Raw genomic sequence first — 16,359 nt, 5'->3', positions numbered from 1 at the left:
CTTCAGATCAGCACAGAGTCCTGAAAATGCCACAATCTCACTCCCCAAGCACTTTACAGTTGAACTTGGGTGACTTTAAAGAGCATTTTGACAGTCTGGAATGGGAGAAGCCTCTGTCAGTGCTGCTGGTTTTGTGTGGTACAGCACGGGCAAAGCTGACTCTCAGCCACCTGCCAGGGGCTTGGTTTGCCTTGCAGAGGTGGAGCCCAGGGAAATGAGCCATGCACGTTTGTTAGATGTGAACAGGTTAAAGAGATAAGGAAGCACTCTGAACTGAACTGTGGTGTTTACAGGCCCTGGAAAGAAAGCAGTGCTTGCTGCCCAGGGATGAGGTTGGGAAAAGCCAGCGGCACAGGGTGGTGCCACTGCCCCTCACAGGCGGCATGCAGGAGTATCAGCTGGAGAAGATCCTGCACATGGGGTGGTCTGGAGAAGTCACTTGGCTTTGGTGTGATAAAACCCACTGCCATCTGATTACTTTAGGACTGGGCTGCAGTGCTCCTGGTCCTTCTGCTCATGCCATGGCACTGCCCTTTGTTTTCAGACTCTTAACAAAACCCAGACTAAAAGATGAAACTAAACATTGCAATTTGTTCTTAGGTTGGTTGTAAATGCACATCCTTTTCCTGAAGATCTCCATAACAATCATCAAGAAAACCAACTTCAAACTAAGGCTGCTCCAGAGGATAATGACCACTAGAAAAGCAGATACCAAACCCCTGATGGAAATAGTGCAAAAAGAGGAAGAATAAAAAGGTAACATGTGTTAAGGGTTTGATCATGCTTCCAGCTGACACATCCTCTAACATAAATCTAAACCTGGGAAAATTAACAGTAAAAAAGCATTTCAGTAATCCTTTTAGCTCTGAATCTCTGCAACAGAAATACCAAAGCGCAAAATGTTTTCATGTGGGCTTCAGAGATGGATTTATAAAACAGAACAAAACACTTTTTTCAAACCAGAAATCATTAATATACCTTCAGTAACGATGGCTTGTCTTGCATTAACCTAGGGGACAGATTTGCTACCTCTCCTCACATTATCATATTGAATAATACTCATAGAAGCCAATTTAACTACTTGTGAGTAAAATGTTACTCAGAAAAATAGGACTATCAAAGTCAAATCATATGTAAAAAGTCTTCAAAGTCTGCTGAATGCATCTTCTAGCCACAGAGCGATAACATTTTAATTATCAAAATATAAAAATGCTCACTGCAGAAGCCCAAGAGTACAAAGTTTTTTAATTAAGTCCATAAAAAATAAATACATTAGGTTGAAAATTGTAAAAGGCTTTCAATAATGTATTAAACTTCTTTCAGTTTTTTCTGCATTGAAATGGCTCCAGTTGGTGTTGTCAAACCTTTTGCACCAGCAGTGCTTTTTAATAAAAGCTGGAATTTTCATGTACTCTCACGATTCTTAGAGGTCTTTGTGAAAAGCACAAATATAGTGAGCTGCAAGGCAGCATCATAACATTTAGCAACAACACAGAAATTACAGTTAATGAACAATTTTAGTTGCAGTGACCTGTAAATGAGACATGTTACCTTAATTAGCTCTTGATCAGATTCCTTTGGAACTGGCGGTCCATTCTGGAGTGACCAACTAAACAGGGAGAAAATACTGTGTGCTTCCAGCACTTACACAAACTTGTTTACAAGAATAAACCTTCATAAATATTTTTGAAGGTCAGGATGGTGTTTCCACAGTAAAAACAAGAAGTTGACCCAAACAGCATGTTACTGGAATGATGAAATAAATCTTCACATTTTAATTTGTGCTAATGAAAAGGGTTGAATGATTGGGTATTCAAAACTTTACACATTTTGTAGTAATTAATTTCTACTGCTTTTGAAATGGTTGGGTTTTTTGATGCTAACATTCTCAAAACTTATTTTGGGAAACATTTGCTGGTTCTTGGTGAAGCTGTAGCATGAACTACATCCTTTATGTCTACAAATACCCTTCCATTTTAATGAACTAAAAGGTGCATTAAAGGGTAAAATAACTACCAGCTACCATCACAGTGTTATCAGTGAGCTCATCAAAATGGTCTGTGTAGTATTACATCATGTAGGTTTGCTCTCTGGGTCTTAGACATTCAGTCTCTCTGATTTCTGCTCCACGTTGGTAGAGCCAACCATCTGCAGATGGCTTAGTGCTTAGAAGAGGCAAAAAGGGCTGCTGTGAGCACTGCTCTTAAGGGTGATGTATGAAGGGAGAGCAGAGCTTTTAATTCAGAAAGACTGCATTCACATAGCAAGCCAAGACATTGGAGGTTTTAAATATCTGGTATCTTAGTACAGGGAGATGAGTCTATGACAGTGAATATGTCTGTTTTCAGCTTCATTTTTCTTGTAAGAGTGTGTCTGTAAGCAATATCCCTAATCATCACTATCCACGTCTGCAAGCCCCATGTTGAACTAGTGGGTAAATCTGACTTAGGTTGTTACTGGCTGATAGTTTCCAAATCATGTTATGAAATTACCTGAAATCAATTGTCCACTAACATCAACAAATTATCTTTTTTCTTGTTTTAATTTACAAGAGGAATAAAAATAAACTAATAATAGTTTTTAGTTATTCAGCTTCGTGGCATTGCAAATCACAGGGAGTGGTGGAGGTTTGCACCAGCAGTCCCAGCTGACATAGGTGGGTGGCAGCTAGGAGGGAGGGAGGGAGCTCTGTTAGAAAAGGTGGGGTATCCCCATGGAGCATTCAGGTAACAAGGTGCTGTATTCTTCTCTCCAGTTTTTTCTGCCTCCAAAACTAAGTTTGGCACTATCTCAGCCTGGCTCGGGGGTATTTTGGCTGTATGCTTGCGAGAGGAGAAAACAGCACTAAAAAAACCCATGGCAAATTTCCTGGAAAAGTCTGGGTGCTCTTTTTCAGAAGAGACACCACAGGGGCTCAGGGACTTGCTGCTGGTTCTTCCTGGTGCAAGAGGAGGAGCAGAGCCTCTGTGCTGCATATGATTTTAAAACACCCAGGACAGTGTAGAAATTGCTCTGCACAACTTCAAAAGACAAGAGGGAAACCTTTAAAGAGCCTGCCTTAGGAACCTAGGGAAAAAGCAGTGATTTCAGAAATGTTTAACAGAAAAGTGAGAGCATAAAGACACCATCATTAACATGGCTTGAAAGGCAGGATGTTAATGCAGCTGAAAGCTATTGCTGGTTGGACCTGCCAGGACATCCCCAGCTACACGGGTGTATCAGCAGCCGGAGGGGCTTTGACTCTGTTGACGTAGGTAGTTATAATCAGGAGGAGAAAGTGGAGAGAAGGCACAGGAGGGATGGAGACCAAGAAACAAAAAAGGAAAAGGGGGGAGAGAGAGAGAGAGAGAGAGAGGAAAGAAAGGACAGAGGGAAAAGGGAAAAGGAGAAAAAGAGAAAATGTGGGGGGAGAAGAAGAGAAATGGGAAGAAGAGCAAGCGAGACTGTATTTCTATAATTACTGTGGATTGGCTCGGATTAAGGGCAACTAGCTGTCTCTTGGTTTTTGCTTTTTATATAACAACTAATCTCCTTCTAATCAGTTATTATTAAATTATATTCCATTTTTAATTCATTCACAGATCATTGGTGGCACAATTCGGACATCTGGACAGTTAATTGAATAGAGATAATTTATGTAAATGAGGAACAGTTGTGTACAAAGGTGGGGGAGGGGAGATTTCAGCTCCCAAGGCCGGTGACCTAATGAGGAGTCTCCAAAAGCTGCCCTTGCTCCCTGGGAGGACTCAGGTGTGAGGGAGGATGCTAGGAATATTTGGGTATTGTGTGTTGGATATTAACACACATACAAGAGGCCATCAAGCCTGACCTGTCTCACTTTACCTGAGGGACCAACCTGTATTGAACATCATTTCTCCGAAGGCTGAAAACAGTGACCAAATCAGCACCCAAAGGTGCCCTTTGCCTCCCAGGGAAAGGTTGTTTCCAACCCACATCTTTTCATGATTTACAGTGGGATACCCCAGAGCTGCACTGACCTGACTGTAGGGTGAGTGCAGCAGTAAAGGAGCTACTCCAACTCAGAACATCAGCTAGCTGCCAAGCCTAGTACTTGTGCAGGCCTGATTGGAGCCCTGGAGGCTACTCAAAAATGCCTCTCTGGTCTTTGACAGACGTAGTCCAGTCTTTCATTGCTTGTCCCAAACTCTGAGTTTTGGAATCAGGAAAAACTTACGTAGGTAAACTTCAAAGAGAGGTTCCATGATCAAAGGCAGTAGCCAAGTACCAGAGAGGAACTGGACTAAAGCATTGTGGTAGCAACAATATGAAAGAACAGCCCCAAGATTCTGGCTTATTGTCATCTATATGGGAACTGTCAGAATGAGCAAATGGAGAAATGGAGTCAAATACTGTCCAGAGAGAACACAGTGTGGCAGTGGGATACATCAGATCCAGCATGAATACCTACAGGGTAGGGAGTCTACTTTGGGCATGTTCCCATTGTAGCCAGAGGACTCTGATCAATAGGATCAGTAGAGCCTATGACATGGTTTACCGTAACTTGATACAGGTAAAATAAACTGGATTAGGGGAATTGCATCTCCATTGACTTTGTTGATGAGATACTGACTACAAAAGTAGCCCAGGACTAGCTCAGCTGTGGGCATCTAAAGTTAAGTAAGATGGATCCCACTATAAGGGGGGAGAGGCATTACTCTGCTTTTGCAGTAATGGAACAGCACAACTGCATATTCCTCTGCCTCAGAACAAGGGAATATTAAAATGAAGTTCTTGTTCTGGGCTGTGGCTATATTACTTTTCTACTACATTTGGATGCCACAGACCTAGGTGCTGAAGAAAGAAACATGATAGATAAATTTATCTTCCAAAGAGGGAAAGAATGCTAAACTCAATTGCTATAGCAAAAATCTAATTTCCATCACTTTATCATAACAGGAGGAATTTTGCTGTGCATACTGAATTGTCTTAGTATTATGGAACTGTTGGAGGAAGGGAACACCACAGATGCATTCAGTGTGTGGGAAGACTACTCACAAGATTTGTTTGTCAAAATAAATTCAGGTCGAATTGCCAAGAATACAATGCAAATGAAATTAAACTGGTTCAAGTGACCTTCTTGCCCAGTGTCAGAAATACACTGGGCTTTGTTCAGCTCTGCAGGGGGTTTTTTGTTGATTAAAAAATTCCCTTTTCAGGTCTGTTCTTGAGGCTCTAATTAGCAAAATGTGAAACTGCCACTGGAAGAATTATTCTGAATTTTCAGATAGGAGTTATCAGTGATAATGAGAATGCAGCCATATGACTGACTGAAACCATAAGGTTGGGACAAAAGTTTCCAGCAAGGAGGATTTAAATCGGTCCTTCTTCAAGTCGTCATAAAAAATGAAGAAAGCTGATCGAGGTGTCTATTAATGCCATTTGCAGGATACTGATTTGGGAGAATTTCTGCCCATCAGTGGAAGAGAACCAGAGAGCTGGAGCATGGAGAACATAGGTGGGAGTCAACTCAGCGAACTGTTATAAGGGAAAAATCCCAGAGCCAAAAAATGTGCCTCAGAGACAGACAGTAGGACAGTGAGAACAGCTGAGCATAATAGTTTGGTATGATCACAATGTATATTTGCAATATGACAAAGCTCTAAAAAGGATTGAGACAGCTCCACGTTCAGAAACACGACATTGTGGAGCAGCCTGTTAACGTTGTATTTCTCCAATGTTAAAACTCAAATTTTCTGAGCGGTTTTGCACTTTTGTTTTTTGAGGAAATACTGATAAATGGAACAGAGTGTAGAAAAGAGGAAAGAAAATGCCTGGGAACTTGTGCTTTTGGTCTGTGAGCCATGCAGAGATGTGTCTAACTTAAGTGATAACTGAAGAAAGCGGAGTAGTAATCCTTCAGCTACCAGAAAGGCGCAAAATCTGATGAGGAAGACTAAGACTTGGGCTAGCACCAGGAAGAGGAGTACTAGTCACTAAGTGAAAGATAGATCACAGATCACCTATACACAGGATAAAGGTGAGTATTGAGAGGGGATGGATGACTTTAAACTGTAGACATTTCCCCAGAGTAACTGGTAGGACTGTAGGAGCCCTTTCATGGGGAACATTTAATAGATTAGACGTTTTCACTCTCAGACATTTGCCCTCTTGCTGGTGGTAGCCACCACGGCCAGACACAGGAGCTGTGCAATGCTGCTGACTCCTTGCATCCTGCCTGCTTGGCTCATATAAATCCCAGTGAAGGCAGGAAACTCCTATGTAACGTACCATGTCCCATCTCAACCTCTGTGACATTTTTTCCTGCAATCTTCTGTATGTTCTGTGTCTTTTCTGATGTTGCCTTCCCTTAAGTATATTGGGGGCTGCTAAATGTCTTAGGGTTTCAAACCAGTTTTCCTTATGACCATTAAACTAGTTTGGTAACTGGTGATACAGTCTGTTAAGAAGAGACTATTGCATTTTCTTGTTTGTTTTAATCATATTTTATAATATTAAGCCCTCTTTTCTGTTGTGGTAGAAAAGCTTCATAAGAAAGGGAGCACTGCTGTGTGTCCTAAACTTATCCAGTCTGGGGTAGTGTATTTCCTTTGCAAACTTATTCAGTAGCCAAACCTCATTGACATTTATCTCCATTTCATCTCCAGTTTCCCTCACTTCATCATAGACTTAGTCAACTGTATTTTCCCAATGGAGCAGGTGGGCTGTGATGAAAATGCAGACTCAGACATAATTGACTCTGAGAGAGCTTTGAAGACCAGACCTAATATCCTGGCTTGGCAGACAATGCAACATGAGAATCAGCACGATGTCTAGAACACAATGGCGAGCTGCTCGTAGTGACTCAAAAGATGGATCCTGAGAATGTGTCCACCTTTAATCCCAGATATAGTGGATATAAGTCCAAGGCCCATCTGGCCAAGGGACCATTATCCTCTCATGGTCTGTCCCTGATCTCAAATAAAAGGGTTTGTGCTCCTCAGACAGACAAGGGTATGGGGAGCATGAAGTGTGATACAAGTGTACGATACAAGCATCCTGGTTTGTATCAGAAATAGTGTGTCCAGCAGGACCAGGGCAGTGATCGTCTCCTGGTCGTGGCACTGGTGAGGCCACACCTTGAATCTTGTATTCAGTTCTGGGCCCCTCACTACAAGAAAGACATTGAAGGGCTGGAGCATGTCCAGAGGAGGGTGGTGGAGCTCATGAAGGGTCTGGAGCACAAGTCTTGTGAGGAGCACCTGAGGGAACTGGGGGTGTTTAGCCTGGGGAAAAAGCGACTCGGGAGGGAACTTACTCCTCTACAACTACCTGAAAGGAGGTTGTAGCCAGGTGATGTTCAGTCTCTTCTCCGAAGTAACAAGGGGAAATGGCCTCAGGTTGTGCCAGGGAAGGTTTAGATTGGATATTAGTAAAAATTTCTTCATGGAAAGGGTTGTCAAGCATTGGAAAGGGTGCCCAGGGAAGGGGTTGAGTATACCCCTGGAGGTATTTATAAGACATGTAGATGTGGGTTTTAGGGGCATGGTTTAGTTCTGGGTAAATGGTTGGACTCAATGTTATTAAAGGTCTTTTCCAACATAAATGGTCCTATATTTCTATTCTGTTATTAAGAATGCATGGGGTCAAGGAAAGAAGGTGATGAAGTACAATAATACAGACTGAAAATAGCTGGGAATAGAGAGAAAGGGTAAAGGAAAAAATTTCCAGCCTTTACTTGAAATTCCATTACTTGTGGTAGATACTCATGCCAACCTCATACATTTACAACCTCCCCAGATTTCCCCAAGGAAATGTTGCAGAAATAGATATTTCTATTAGGGTATATAGACAGTTTATTGTAAGTCTTCAAGGCATCACTTGATTTAGCTTTCTTAGCAGGGAGGAGCGGTCCCAGCAGTCAGGTTGGTTTTCTGGTGGTGATAGGGAAGCAGATGCTCACACCACTCCTTTAACTCTCACAGCAATGCTCAGTCAGTCATGGGCTCACATGGCAGTGATCTGGGTGGCACACCCCTGCCCTTTTCCTTCAGCCAGACCCCAGAAGATGGTAAGGGCCAATACTTTGTCCATGTCCAGAGTTCGGTCAACTCTTGGGTTTCCATCATTTTTCAGGTCTCCATCCTGTCATCATTCCTGGTTAGTAAGAATACAGTGGGGTGTGAGCGAGGAGAGCAGTGATGTGTTCTGTGAACCAGTGTCACTTCCTTATGTCTCATCTCTCTCTGCGTACTTGCATCTCAAACACCGCTGAAGGTTAGATTGTGGATGTCAGAAATGAGGAGATGGATTGTTAGAAAATTAGGGCTAGTGGGAACCCAGAGAAGCTGTCTCTTCCTCCGTTCTGCCCTGTGTCATGACCAGTTATACCCATCTCATTCTTGACAGAGGGACAAGCATCTAAGCAATCTCTTCCAGTATCTCCCTTGCAGTCTGTTTTGCTCCCCCTGCTCATTTTTCTTAATTTTTCTCCTGATGTCTAACAGATCTTTCTTACTACAACTTCCTATGCCATGGGCACAGAGGGCAGCTTTTTTCCTTCTTCCTATACAACTTTCTTGCCTGGGGATTTTCTTTTATCGTCTCCCTGTCTTCCCTCTTCAAGTTACACAGCACCACTTCTTCCAGGTTTTCCTTGCAGGACATGTGTCAGATCTGTGATCATTAGTGTCCTTCATTAGGCACTCTGCAATGAGTCCACTTAGAAGGGCAATTCCAAAACTGGGCTCAATACAACTAAAGTCTCACCCATGCTGAATACAAGGAAAGGTAATTTCCAGACGTCTCGACAGCTGTAGTCTTATCCATTCCTTACAGTAGGAGGTTTGATTTATTTGCAACACTATACTATTTTTGACAGTGCTTGTAATCCCTTCTAACCCCTACTGCTTTTTTGGAAGAATTGCTGCATAACAAGTTGTTTTCCAACCCCTATTTATGCATTTCATTCTTTCTGCATCACTGAGATTCTTTGCATGGTTTCTTACTGATTTGCAGCTACATTTTTTCAACCACTTTCCGAAATTGCCAAGATGATTTTGAATGCTAAGTCTGTCCTTCAGTGTACTTAAAGAGCCTTCCAGGTCTGTGTCTTCCTGATGTCCCCACTCCCTCTTTTGTCATCCATGTTGTTAGTTTAATCAGTGAGCAGAACGAGACCCAGAACAGATCTTCACGGAGCTATTCTCAATGCATCCTTTATTTTGATAGTAAACCACCGAGGACTATTTGCTGAGCACAGTTTTTCAACTAGTTTTTCATCTATCTAACGTTAGTTTCTGCTAATTTATTTTTCCCTAGTTTACTCATAAGGATAGCTTTTGAAATGGAGCCTAAACAACTTATGGAAGTAAAGATACTCAATGTCTTCTGTTCCTTCTTTATCTACAAGACCTGTTGCCTTGCTACAGCAAGAAATTAGATTGACTAGAAGGGACTGATCCTTGACAAATTTACACTGAAAACAATTGACTGTCTCATTTTAGCCTTTGATATTTAGAGATAACTAGGTGATTTATTCCAGAATTTTAATGGGAAAGGGAATTAAGCTGATTGGTCTATAATTACACATCACCCTTTCCTTCACTTTTGTAAGAGCAATGCCTGTGATTTTCCTGTACTCCACCACATCTCTACAGGTTCTGGAAGACAGCCACTACTGACTTTGCTGTAGCCAGATTTCTAAGCACCTTCAATGAAGCTCGTTATGCCAAATAAATCTGAATGCATCTAACTCAATAACATTACCTCTCCCATACACTTTTTTTATTCTATGCCAAGATTTTACTTCTTTATCACTGTTATTAGTTTCTCTAATATTATCCTCCGTCAATAATTTTCACTCCCTGTTGAGCAGAGATCCAATATTTTGCTTAGTCTTCCTCTTGCTACTAATGAATTTACAGAATGATTTCTTGTTCCCTTTGATTATCCTGCTACTTACAAACTTATTTTATGCTTGGCCTTTTTGATTATATTCCTGCTTGCCTCTGCTGTTCTTTGTACTCACCTTTTGTGCACCAAGCTTCTCACCCTCTGCACCTTTCCTTCAAAGGTGTGAGGTCAATGGCAAATTTGTGAATTAACCAGGTTGTTTTAAACTTTTTTTTCCCTATTTTACAGTAAGACTGCCCCTCCTGGAGCAGAAGAGGATGAGGGGCTCAGAGAAATAAGGCTGGTGTATCACGCCTTTGCTGCAGTTGAAGAAGAAGGTTAAGGGGCAGGTTGTAGGTTGACAATTGGATTAGGAGATGCGAGAGGCAGGGAAATGCAGGAGAGCCCTTTTCCCCACAGCTGTGTTTGTTGCAAAAGCAATTATTTTTAGCATTATTAAAGACCATAACCACGGCTCTAATGACATTTGTGTGGAGGCAGTGAGGCTGCATCCTTGAATTCTACAGTTAGGTGTTAGCCTGCTTCTCCAGCCTGGTGGTTGATCTGATCCTCAGCTCACTAACAGTGAGGGCAGGTTGAAGAGGGGTGGGAGACCACAATGCTGTGCTCTAAGGAGGCCCTGCACTGCAAGGTACCCAGGGACAATGTCAGGGCCCTGGTGTGCCCCCACAGTGAGGCCCTGTCATCTCTCACTATGCCACCACCAAGCCCCCATGTACAACACCAAACCTTCCTCCAGCATCCCACTTCAACAAAGCCAGAGGCTGAGTGCATGGGTAGAGGGCTTGGGGAATGCCAGGGTGAGGTCCTCCTCAACGCCCTGTTCCATCACCTTGCCAATCACCCATGCCCATGGTCTTCTCCAGAATCCCAGTGTCAGGGTCCTCGCTCCTTTAGACTCCCCATTTTGCCTTGACAACAGGTGCTCCTCCTCCTGCTGCTGCCCTGGGATCCATGCAGACAGCTCCCTTCCCTGTGCTCCTCATTAACACCCCTCCTAACCGGCAGGAGCAGACACCACCAGCAGCTCCTTTCCCCTCCAATCCCCTCCCCTTCCCTTCCATAATCTATCTAAATATTAAAATGAGTTTGTCCCTGATTTACATGCGTAAGAAGGGATGTAATAATGAGGACGTAGATTAGAAGATTTAGCACAATCGTTTGTGTAGATTGTGTCCCATCAAAGGGCAGCTCTGACAAGCCGAGATTAAGGAGCAAACAGCTGCCGCTGGAATTCAGTCCATTTGTTTGTTTGCTGTTTTCTCTCTTGACTCCAGCAAACAGTCTCATTAACATGCAAGTGATTTTGCCCTTAAGCCTTTTCCTGTTTATTATTGGGGGAGTTGCTGACAAGGGCTTTGTAGAGTCCCTGGCCCAGTTCTGAGAGATCGACATGCAAATCGAGATTAAAATGGGAAGTAATTAAAAACAAAGAAGGGGCCATGACACCTTGGTCCCCTCTTTCCTTTGAGGGATCTTAAAAGTTAAGGCACTGGGAGAAGGTGTGGTGTGAGGAGAAATGGAGCACTGTCCACCAAGCCTGTGTGGCCCTGGCAGGCCCCTCTTGGTTGTGATGTTGAGCTCTCCCTTTCTCCTGCTCTTCTCCACTCCCTCTGCTTCCCCCTCCTCAAAATGTCTGTCTACTAAACTCATTTGCAGCCTTTGCTTCAATGGCCTCATTTGGCAGCACCTTCCATATGGTCCCTGCTTGCTGCCCACCACAGCCTCGGCACACTGGGCAGCACATCCTGCACCCACTGCTGCCTTCATGTGCACAGCCGCTGGCCCAGGGCCGTCTGTGCCCTCTGTTCCCTTAGCAGTGGTGTCCCCATCCAGCATTGTGACCCTACCAACAGACCTGGCAGATTTTTCAGCACCCACAGTGGGTGAGGGACTGAGACACACAGGGATTGTGTAGCAGCCATGCTCACAGGCACTGACAGTGATGCATAGGGTTTCCTGAATACATACAAGGGTCTCCCAAAGCCACCTGAGTTGCAAAGGGTAGCTCAGGTCACTGGAGCAACACGGGGAACAAACCAGCACAGCGTGTCTTTCAGTAGCACCCAGACTCAGCTGGTGAATGCTGCTGGTTTGAGCGCAGGGGCGGTGACAGTGTGCTCATCCGCTGGCTCCCCAAGTCAGTGCACCCTGTCTACAGCTGTCTAGGATGACAACCGTGAGGAACAGCACAAAGGATTTCTTGGGAGAGAGAGAGAGACTGTCACATAAATCTCCTGCAAAGCAAGCTGCCCTTTCTCTTCATTTATTAGAACTCTTGCTCTCTCCCTTGCAAGACAAATAAAAACATAGTGAAGCCTAGAAACTTGCTCTGGGAAGCAGCCATAGTTACTCAGTGTGTGTCTACACAGACATGCAGGGACAGATGTGGCTTGCTCTGCCTGGCAGCTGACTCATGGAGCTGTGCCAGAGCATCTCCACACACAGCCTCTTGTCTTGGTCACTCTCAAGGCTCCTGGCTTGGGCACAGCTGCTCCTGGGCCCAGGGTGATTCCCACCCAGGTACATCGTATGCTTGCACCTTGTTAAGCAGACTTGCATGTGCTCATGTACACATACCCTCAGTGCCAGGATGAGGCTGTTCACCAGGTGCGACATTGAACAGTTCTGAAATTTGTGACTTTCCTTAATGATGTTGACAGGCTGCTGTGCACCTTTCCATGGGGCCCAGGGCAAGCAGGAGCTTGGAGGAAAGGCAGCCTGCTCTAGGCTAGCCCAAAACTCTTGGTCCTAGGGACTGGCTGTTGTTTTCAGTGGTTACCCAGCTCTTACTGAAGTCGATTTCATGCATGGCCGGGGAGAGACTGCAACACTACAGATACGTGACTGCAGATTGCATTGTAATGAACACATGTAGGAGAATCACAACATTTAAAACACTTCTGCACGTTGTAAGTACTTTCTAACCCGAGTCCTTTATTTTTATAATCATGGAGTAGAGCTGCACAGAGGGATTGGTCAGGAAGATCTCACTCTCCACCTTGCTCCACTTAACTGTTAGAGAAGCTCATGGCTTTTGTAGAAATAACTGTTTAGAGCTGCAGTGCTTTCCCCTCAAACTACTTCTGCTGTTTGCCAGGGCAGTGCAGTAAGGAACAACCAAACCAGAACATGGCCAGCCTCAATGTTACGGCATTGCACAAAGTAAATGAGACGGTGGCCATGATCCTTGCAAACAGTACAGACAGAATGACAGGCGAGTGATTGTGAATTCCCTGCTGTTGTTTCCAACTCATTGGCCAAAATAATTAATGAAATAGTTATAGCTTTTGCTTTTTCAAACTCAGAGAATGGCACAGCTTCACTGCTTACCCAGCTTTTTTTGAGTGTTTGTTATGACAGTGCCAAGGGGGAGAAGAGCATTTTCCTGGCTAGGGCACTACCTGCACAACAGCATAGTCTGAAACAGCTGGAGTGGCCAGTCAAGTTCAACCAATGTCAGACACAGGAACAGATACATTTTTCCATCTTGAACTTGAATGGCTGCTGGATTCCTCTGATCTGACCCTGCCCCCCTCCTCTTTCTCTCCAAGAGGTACCTCTGTAGCCAGCAGCTGGGCTCCAGGTGTGCTCCCATAAGATGTGACCATGTGCAGTCCCAGGCAGGGCCCTGGCTTCCCTAGCGAGGCAGCACTCAGCTGTACAGTCCCTTGCATGCTCATCCATCATGCAGTCCCTTCGGCAGGGAGGTCTCCAGGCAGCAGAAGCAGCACCCCAGCCCCTCTCAGCACCATTTCTTTACCTGTAACAACTCAGCCCTTGTTGCAATTGATTTTCAGTGGATCATTGAAAGTTGCTCCATCAGTCTGATCCCAACAGATTTCTATTGCCTGTTTCTCTCTTGTTTTGGTCTTTGTCTTTAATTTCCACAGAGTTTTGGTTTATAATGGGATAAAGGTTCTGTGGCTTGGGCACTTAAACTCGTAAGTCCCTGGGCCATTTTTGCCCAAACACAGCACAGTCAAAGCAACCACTGCTTCCCTGACTAGAGATCAGATCTGGAGGACTTCACACTCCCCATCCAAAAGAGTTATGAGTGATTAAGAAGGCCGCTAATAGTAGAAATGGTTAGTCAGCCTTGATGTGAGTCATCTGAGTGCTCCAGCTCTAAATGGGAATGAGCAGGTGAAATCAGTATGCATATGCAACATGCCCACAAATAAACAGGGAACTGCTGGAGAGTGCTGTTTGCCTGCAGCTCATGTGTACTAGTTTGAAAACAAACCAGTGGGAGGCACTGAGTCAGAATAACAATTTAATCGGGAAATTTAAAAAAAAAAAGGCAGAAAACACTGGTTCAAACTGACAGAGTCAGGATACAACCTGACACCCTGCTAGTCAGGGTGTGGTAGCAGTCTGATAAGATGGTGGCTGCAATCCTCCTGAGGTGGTGGATGTGGTTCTGTCAAAGCGGTGGTCCTGTAGAGGGGTCTGCTCTTCCTTGGAAGGCTCAGTGATGGCTATGTAGCTCCTGTCCTCTGGGAATCCAGTGGAAAGGTTGCCTGTGGTGTTCGGAATCTCAGATTATATCCAGGATGGAATGCTTGGTTCCTCCTTCTGGGTGGAGCATCTCACAATGGGAGGATGAGTCATGAGGCCAGGTGTTGATGGGCTCATTAACAGAAGATAGTCCCGAGGGAGGAGGCAAGGAAACACTGCCCCACCTGGTTTCAATAGCTCATGAGGATGGTAATAGAATACACTGCAACCCCGTGACACCATCATACAGTGCATTCCTCCCAGCCTGGTCCTCATGAATGTGCTGATTGACCCCAAGGAGTGGGATCAGTGCTTCAGCCAAAGGAAGACACATGATGGAGAAATGGGTCTGGAAAAAAGACACTCATAAATGAGGGAAGTGATGATACTGGAGTGGTTCCTGATTCCCAAAAAACAGAGGTTTTTCCCCCAGAAAGGTCTACTGAGATGGCAGGTACAGGAGAAGCTCCGGAAAATGGTGGCTTTGGCAAGGGGACAGAGGGGACACTGAGTCCCCCAGCATCTCATGGCTCTTGCATTATGTGTGCAGAGGGGTCCCTGCCCAAGCCTCCTGCTGTGACAACAAGCGCTTGACTGAGAACAGGGCAGGCAGGAAAAAAAAAGGGCCTCGTGGGCCCAGCTGCAGCGTGTGCCACCATGTGAGCTGGGAAGGTGGGGGAGTCTCTAATCCCTCAGGGTCAGGCCAGCTGCCAGGATCCAGCTCGTACCCCAGCATGGCAACTCCACAGCCTCTCTCACACCAGCCCATGACACCCTTTGCAGGGCAGGGGCTGCCTTCAGCCTCTCTTCAACAGCTCATGAGGATGGTAATAGAATACACTGCAACCCAGGACAGTTGGAGCTTGTGCTCCAAATAGCTGCAGGCACAGAAATGCCAAGTTTTATGTACGCCTTCTTTTGGGAGGTCCAGGAAGCTATTGTGACCTGCATAGACACTTAGCAGGGTCCAGGGGGAAGGTTGCATCGCCTAACTTGTCCCTCTAATTGCTGATGATTTGATGCACCAACTTTGCCAGACCTGTGCTGAGCTGTTGTTTTTCCTCTCTGTCAGGAAAAAGAAGTATAAAATTATACTTTTGGACATAACGGGGATTTTTAATCAAAGCCACTCCAATGCAGGGAGTTTCTCTCTTCAGAGCCAAGATATTCAACTTGCCCTCCACTGCATCCTTCTTTTGACTATGATTATTGCTATTATGTCATAAATTGACGTCTTGTGTTCCTGTTTGTTATCTGGGGATTCTGCTCTAATCTTGACAATCGCTAATGCAGTGTAAATCCAGCACGCTGGGTGATAATCTGGCTACATAAAATTAAAAAAAAAAAAAAAAAAAAAAAAAAGGACTTTCTAGGCATAATCAAAACCTTTCACTTTAATATTGAGCACAATACTTTTACTATGAAATTGCATTTCCCCCAGCTCTTCTCTGCAGCTCAGAAGGATACCATGCTCTGTTTGCCTTTAGATAAAGAGGGTGCTCACTGGGATTTAGTGGGCAGGGTGCAGGATCCAGCCCCCGGCACAGTGAAGAGCAGTTCAGGTCCTCCGCTCCAGTGACATCCAAGAGTTGGCAGGAGCCCTGCTCCTTCCCTGGCCTCGGCAGGGAATGTCTCCCCTTCACCAAACAGAGCTCTGGAGGATGGATGGGGACTTACTTGGACTGTGTAAATTCCATGCAAAAATTAATTCAGTAGGACTCATTTTTATAGGTAGTAATTAGTGCCTGTTGAAACCCTGTTTTCCACCCAGATATGTCTTCACGCCGTTAAGTTGGTGTGCTCAGAACTGAGGAAGGCCTGGGTCAGGGAACGGGGCGTGTGTTTCAGTCCCTTTCTCAGAGAGACATGAGAAGGGTCCGAGTGCAGAAAGCACGGCAAGCCAGGGAGAGAAAATGCGGAGGGCGAGATGGTGCATTAAGGCTTGGTGGTGCGGATATTTTGGAAGAAGAAACGCCCCCCCTAAGC

The 16,359-nt window shown here is 44.7% G+C and overlaps 1 long non-coding RNA gene across 6 annotated transcripts in view; it reads left to right on the top strand.

Annotated features, from left to right (window-relative positions):
* The first annotated feature begins 569 nt into the window (after positions 1–569).
* The window catches only part of LOC108448512, a 51,855-nt gene continuing 36,065 nt past the window's right edge, over positions 570–16,359 (top strand). For 3 of the 6 annotated variants that reach the window (XR_001864403.1, XR_001864399.1, XR_001864400.1), the window contains exon 1: positions 764–5,998. This is a non-coding gene — a long non-coding RNA (uncharacterized LOC108448512). The other 3 variants (XR_001864402.1, XR_001864401.1, XR_001864404.1) reach the window with 3 other exon arrangements.

The sequence above is a fragment of the Corvus brachyrhynchos genome, unplaced genomic scaffold (genome assembly GCF_000691975.1).
Source record: "Corvus brachyrhynchos isolate BGI_N302 unplaced genomic scaffold, ASM69197v1 scaffold115, whole genome shotgun sequence".
NCBI classification, from domain to species: domain Eukaryota; kingdom Metazoa; phylum Chordata; class Aves; order Passeriformes; family Corvidae; genus Corvus; species Corvus brachyrhynchos.
The sequence above is the reverse complement of the archived record's forward strand: the minus strand, read 5'-3'. Positions and strand labels throughout refer to the sequence as shown.